This window comes from Chrysochloris asiatica, unplaced genomic scaffold (genome assembly GCF_000296735.1).
Source record: "Chrysochloris asiatica unplaced genomic scaffold, ChrAsi1.0 scaffold00241, whole genome shotgun sequence".
Classification (NCBI taxonomy): Eukaryota; Metazoa; Chordata; class Mammalia; order Afrosoricida; family Chrysochloridae; genus Chrysochloris; species Chrysochloris asiatica.
Genome location: NW_006408759.1, coordinates 1,561,587 through 1,568,597, shown reverse-complemented (window position 1 = coordinate 1,568,597; position 7,011 = coordinate 1,561,587). Strand labels below are relative to the sequence as shown.

Here is a 7,011-nt window from a genome sequence, read left to right as displayed (position 1 = left end):
TGATGATGCATGAAGGGGATTGGAACCATGGCAATGAAATGATATACGATGGAATGAATGTAAAACTAAAGTTCTTTCATGTAAACATGTAAACTATCATATAATTCACAATAAAACATTTTTTAAAAATGTAACTTCAAAGAGAAAAAGAGAGGATCTAAAATTTATACTGAGGAGGGGTTATCCAAGTATTTTGTTTTTTAATAGATGATGAAGGTTATCAAATGTCCAGGGTATTTTCATTCCATAATAGTGATGTCGTGGTTTTATTTTTTAATTCCAACATTTATGATCCAAATATGCTAGAAATTACATCCTTTATAACTATTTGAATTTATGAGAAATTTTAGATGCTAACTTAAGAATGTGGAAAAGGAATATATTGTTTTTCCAAATTCTTTCATGTCTGTTTTAGATTTACTCATCTAATCTCCAATTCTCATTTACAAACTACGAAACAGAATGAGTGTTCCACAATGAGTCAAAAGTCACACAGATAAGGAGGACCAGGATTCAAATTCAATTTTCTTTCTTTCTTCCTAACGAACTTGAAGTCGGTTTTGAACCACAAGGTCAGTGGTTCAAACTCACCAGCCGATCCTCAGAAACCCTATATAGGGTTGCTATAAGTCAGAACCAACTTGGCGGCACTTAACAACAACAACACTTATGTTAGAGTCCTAGTGACGTGCTGTAGGATAAGCACTACTAACTCAAGATTAGTGGTTCAAAGACTCCAGTTGCTCCTTGGAAACCCTAGACAGGGTCGCTATAAGTCAGAACTGACTCGATGGCACTTAACAACACTGTTGTGCTTATTAAATGCCAAGTACTCTTCTAAGTACTTTTGCATTAGATTACCTTATTCTTACAACAACTCTACAAGGAAGATGGTATCTGAATGTAGAGTTCATACATACATACTGTAAGTGAAATTTGAGTATCAATATATTGTAAAAACAAGGACATTTCCTATAATCTAAATATCAGCCAGAATTTCTGAACATGTATCCTATATTCAGTATGATGTCTCTTTACTTGAATAGTGTTAGAGGTTGAGTTGTGAGCCTCCCTCCCTCTTCCCCACACCATTGAGGAGTCCTGGTGTGGTGCTGTGGGCTAATGCACTAGACTGAAAAGTCCGTTTTAACTGCAAGGTTGGCAGTTCAAGATCACCAGTCACTCTTTGGAAACCCTATACAGGGTTGCTATGGGTCAGAGCCAACTCAACAGCACTTTACAACAACAACAACAAACCCCCACTGAAGTCCCAATCCATTTCTCTGAATGTGACCTTGTTTGGAGATACTGAGTTTACCATTCAATATATTATAAGTGAATTTGCTTTGAGTGGTATATCTTATTTTAAAAAAAGAGTAACACATAAAGGAAGCTAGCTGGCCTGTGAAGGAAGATATATCGACAAGCAAAGAAATACCAAGGGGTGCCAGGAGCTCCTAGAAGCACCAGGAGAGAAGCCTGGAACAGTCTCTCAGTCCTCAAAAGCAATCAACATGGCTGAGACACTAATTCACACTTCTAGTCTCCAGAACTGTGAGAAAATAAAATGTTTATTTTAAAGCCACTCACTTTGTGATCTTTTGTTATGGTGTTATTTTTATTAAGAGCTGACAAGTCAGTTCCAACTCATAGCGACCCTGTATAGGATTCCAAGGAGCGGCTGCAGGATTTGAACTGTCAGCCTTGCTGTTAGCTGTCCAGGCTTATCCTATAGCAGTAGTCCTTATTTGGAGAGACAAACCATACACACATGCAACAGTCACATCAAAACTGTGGCAGATATTAGAACAAACTCTCCTCTAAGACTGAAACTCAAAGGGAACACATGAGCAGGCATGTAAGCTTGCTGGCAACCACGTTGGTTTCCTGGTTAGTGGAAGAGAGGGAAAGGCAGCAATGAAGATATGGGCAGAGTTTAACCACATTCCACAGACTCCTGTTGACCTGGAGATGAGAGAGAGAAGAGGAGGGTTTGGTTGGCTGGAAGTGTGGTGAAACCTGTGGACTCCTGAGCCCAGGAACAAAGACATAGCCACAGAGGGCTGGAGCTGAGATTGAAGCACCCAGCTGAAGTAATGTGAGGGGAGATGCACAAGAATGCCCAAACTTGCAGATAGTACCCATTTGACCTGGCTTCGATGGCTTGATGATCAGAACTCAACCAGAGGCAGATTTTTTTTTTTTTTAATTATTATTTTGGATAAAGGAAACAAGTGTAAATTGCTACAATTTGATGAAATTGACCTATACTTATGGATGTAGTCGCTCAAAATACCAACTTAGAGGGAAGGAGTCTTCACACCCAAGATCAATTCTATCCCCTCTGTGTACAGGGTTAATAGAGAAAGGCAACTTAGACACTGGCTACCTAAAATGGGGAGCTATAAAGGCATGAAGTGACTGGCTTACAAGTTTTCAACAGGGAGTTTAGTTTCAGAGTGTGGGGGGTGGGGGGAAGGTAGAGTCCCCACTGAATAGTTTTCATCTTGTCTAGATGCGTCTGGTAAAAGGAGATGGGGATAAGATTCTTATGATTCAATAGTGAGTTATTGTTATCATGAATAATTGCGACTGTCACAACTGTAAAGCAAAAAATTTTGCAACAAAAAGAGGGGAGTAGTTAATATTACAGTCCAGGAACAGAGAGCCCTAGGACCATTGAAGGAGAGGAGCATGAGCAGAATGTGGGACCTTATCCAGAGAAGCAACAACACCAGAGATGGAGGCAGAAATGAGGACATGGAGAGAGAGAGCGCAGCTGAGGACTCTGGACTCATGGAAAGAGAAAGACTGTGTGCTGGCAGCCAGGTGCTGGTGGCCAGCGTGGCAGCCTTGTATAATGTGTCCTTTGGTTGTTCAAATGATTATATATTCCTCAGTGTTTTTGTATATGTTCCCCTTCCCCACAAAAAAGAGGAAATAGAAGCAAATACTGTTGAATGATGATGCACAGAGAAGATCGTAATCATTGCAATGAAACGATGAGTGTAAAACTGATGTTCCCCCATGTAAACTAATCACTCAATTCACAATAAAAACTTAAAAAAAAAAACTGTGGCAGAATACTTGCTACTGGAAGGCACGGGAGGTGGTAGTCACTAAGGAGTGATTGGGGAGAAGCTTCCTGGAAAAGGAGCTGGTTCTTGAAACCAAGATTAGGTATTTGAGAGGCAGGAAGCTATTCCAAGAGAAGAGCATGATGGAGCAATCCTACTAAGAGGTAGGAGCAGTGATTAAAGAGGCACTCTAATGTTGGCAGAGTGGATAATGAGAAGACAAAGGAGTTGTTGTTGTTGTTATGTGCCATCTTGTCAGTTCTGACTCATAACAACCCTGTATAGGGTTTCTGAGGAGCTACTGGTGGATTTAAACTGCTGACCTCCAGTGCTTATCCTACAGCGCCACACCAGAACTAACTGAACACCTGCTATATGTGCTTTCATAATGGTTCTTTGACTCCCTTCAACAAGCATGTGAGGTAGGGAGTAAAAGCCTACTGAAAACTCTTATGCAGACATTATGAAAGCAGTATCATTTGAAAAATTAGTTTAGTCATCATGTATGTAGATCTTGGACAGGACATGTATAATAGTGAGAGGACATAAGAGAGGCAACCATAAAACAGTCCATCAAGCTTTCCATAAACCCACAAGGCACTCAAATCATTGATTTTCAAATCATCTAACAGAGGTGAAACATTAAAAAGAAGTGGCTCTGTACTATAAGCACTGGACTGTGAATCACAAGGTCAGTGGTTCGAGCCCACCAGCCACTCCATGGAAGAAAGAAATGGCTTTCTGCTCCTAAAAGTTGTACAGATTCAGAAACCCTATACAGGGTTGATATGAGTTGGCATTTAACACCAACAAAATAAAAACACTTATCCTAAAGCTCTAAAGAGGAACTGCAAAGAAATACAAACTTTGTTATACAATTATATGGTTATTAAAAAATATATATATTATCTCTTGGAAAATACTATACACACACATAAAGCAAATAAATAATGATGTCAAACCAAGATTTTCAGCTTTAAAAGAGTAAAACAGGATATAAATATCCATTTTAAAGAAGCACCTGCATTTTCAAATTGGAATTATCAGTATAAACTCATGTAATATTTTTCATTTTCAAAATAAACAAAATGGATTTTCTATCTCAGTTCTCTATAAATGTCTAAAATCTACAGCAATTAACATCTGTTGTTGTTGTTAGTAACTACATATAGTGCCCAGATTATAGTAATTAATATAATTTCCCATTAGAAGAAATAAGGGCTTTGGGGACAAACTGCTTCCCTTGGTGGGTTGGGCTCCTTCCTTGGTGATGGGCACCACGGGTACCTCTCCCAGGGGACTTGCAGTCTCCTTTGGCAGTGACCTTGGTGACGTTTATAGAAAGGATCCAGAACTAACTTGCACTGGGGTGAGTCACAGACCTCTGGGAGCATGCAGAGGGGTGTGGGCGCCACAGTTCCTAGGAACTGACTCCTGGCACATCGTAGACCCTGGCTACAGTCACTGCTTACACTCATCCCAGAGAGGCTCCTTCTTTTTGGAGCATGGTCCCATTGTTTCAGCCCTTCCGTCTGAGAGAGTACGGGTTTGATTCCTCTAGTAGGAACCTAAATTTTCATCGCAAGAGTTTCTTCTAAGCACATTCAGAAGCACATATGTGTCACAATAAATGACCTAATAATAAATACAATCTATAAAATCCCTAAATCAGTATTCTGGAGGGGAGAAAAATCCTGTCTAGGGTAAAGCAGGAAATATGTAAATTGGTCCTGAGACATCTTGTAGCAAAGAAACTGTTGGGGACCCGCCTCGACATAGGGGTTTGGTTCACGAGGAGGGGATACCTGATGGCGATTGCAATATATCAAGAATACACAGAAAGAGACAAAGAGAGAGACAATGAGGCACCCCAAAGCCAGGGTGGATACATCACTGGTGGGCAGGCTTGGGACTACAGGCATCATGGCCTCTGCAGGCAGCAACTCACTGCCCTGCAATCTTTACTGCATGCCTTCCAACCCGTAATGCACACCTGGGGAGGCCCGGGGCTCAGAACATGTAATGGATTTAAAATACCACAAGTATGTTGTTGTTGTTTTTTAATCATCATAATTTCCAGGATTAAGGACACTTCATTGATCACCTTTGGAAAGTGGGGGAAAGTGTTATGATGGAAACTGATAAAGACTCAAGCATTTATCCTGCCTTTGTTATTTTTTTATATAAGGACAATCAAATAATTGATTAAAGTTGTATCTATTTATTTAAGATTTGTGCTAGTAAACACCAAAGAAATACTAGAAAAATCTCCAGTTCTGGTAGGATAAGCACCGGACTGCTAGCGACAAGATCATCAGTTCAAACCCATCAGTCACTCCTACACAGTATTGCTATAAGTCGGAACTAACCCAACTCAATGCCACTTTATAACAACAATGAAATAATGGGTCTAGGAAGCAATTGTTGGTAGTTGGTATGAAAGATGGATGAGAAATGTTATAATGAGTGAATCCGATTGACAATATAGAAACTAAAAAGATGGATGGATCTTAGCACCACAAAGAGAAAAGGCAATTATGCGTCTTCTCTGGGCTGCTGCAGGTTAATGCTCTGGAGTGTGAAGTAGGTTTGAACTACAAGGTCGGCTGTTCAAGCTCACCAGCCACTCCTCAGAAACCTTATACAGGGTTGTTATGAGGAGACGGCACTTAGCAAAAATGAACTGCTACAAGTCCTGGAAGCATAGTGGGTTACATGTTGGGCTGCTAACCTCAAGGTCAGCAGTTCGAATCTACCAGCCACTCCATGAGAAAAAGATGAGGTTTTCGGCTCCCGTAAACATTTACATCCCCGGGAACCCTATGAGTTGGACCAACTCAATGGCACACAACCACCACCACTACCACTGCCACCATGGGCTGCTTCTTCCTGGCCTAAAGCAAAGTGATGTTGAGTAAAATCTGAAGATGAATAAGCAATATCAGAAAACTACAGCTTTCGTTTACAGGAAACAGATCAGATGACCAGAAAAACACAAATCTCAGATTTGCTGACAAATGGACCAACTATTGAAACTGAGGCAAATATAAATGCATATGAAGCATGCCCTTGCAGATTTTCATTAAGTATGTGGAATAAATTTCAAGAATTACATTAAACATTTTGAACAGAAAACCTCAACCTCAAGATTCAGGAGGTGAGGAAGAAGATGGTCCAGGAAAGGTACATTGAAGAACAAGGTAGCACCTCATAGTGTAACAAGTCTCAAATGAAACCCAATGGAAGGAACTGACTCAATATTTCAGAGCCAATGATAGGTTGGATCCCCCCAGGAAAAAATAAAAAAGTTGACAAGTCAGGTCTTAAAAACAGCATAGACCAGGCCGTGGAAGAGTGGAATACTGAGAAGGTGAAGGAACTCAGTAACCAGCTGGCTACTACTATTAAAATTACCAAAGCTATTTACTGCCTGACACAACTTTGTAAAAGTCACCTTTTTTCCAGATGGCTGGAAAAAAGAAGACATTTGCATGGGGATTTGAAACAAAGAAGAGATAGGGATCCAAAAGCAGCACGAGATATATGTAACTTGTTCTTCAAGATCTCTCTAGACTCCTAAGTGTACAATTGATTGAAAACATTTTCTTCCTGATGCTAAATATATCAAGAAACTGATAGAAATAGACAAACTAAGCATAAAATTTGGGAGTTGATAATCAAATCTTTTCCATATTTTTCTAAGATTTATCTGTGGAAGCAGAGCATTATCTTATTGATACAAAATATCTATGTTTATACACGGAAAGAAATGAGAGGACTCATTTATTTACTTATGTGGTTGTTGTCAAGTGCCTTCAAGTCTGTTCAGATTTATAGCAATCCTGTAAAGGGTTTCCAAGTAGTGACAAGTGGGTTTGAACTGCCATCTAGTGGTGATCAATCAGCTCCTATTACCAACTTGTTGTTGTTGTTG

At 39.8% G+C, this 7,011-nt stretch overlaps 2 pseudogenes; both read left to right on the top strand.

Moving 5' to 3' along the window:
• The window catches only part of LOC102821233, a 20,324-nt pseudogene extending 19,895 nt beyond the window's left edge, over positions 1-429 (top strand).
• Positions 430-5,959: 5,530 nt separating this feature from the next.
• LOC102820848 lies at positions 5,960-6,580 on the top strand (annotated as a pseudogene).
• Positions 6,581-7,011: the final 431 nt, after the last annotated feature.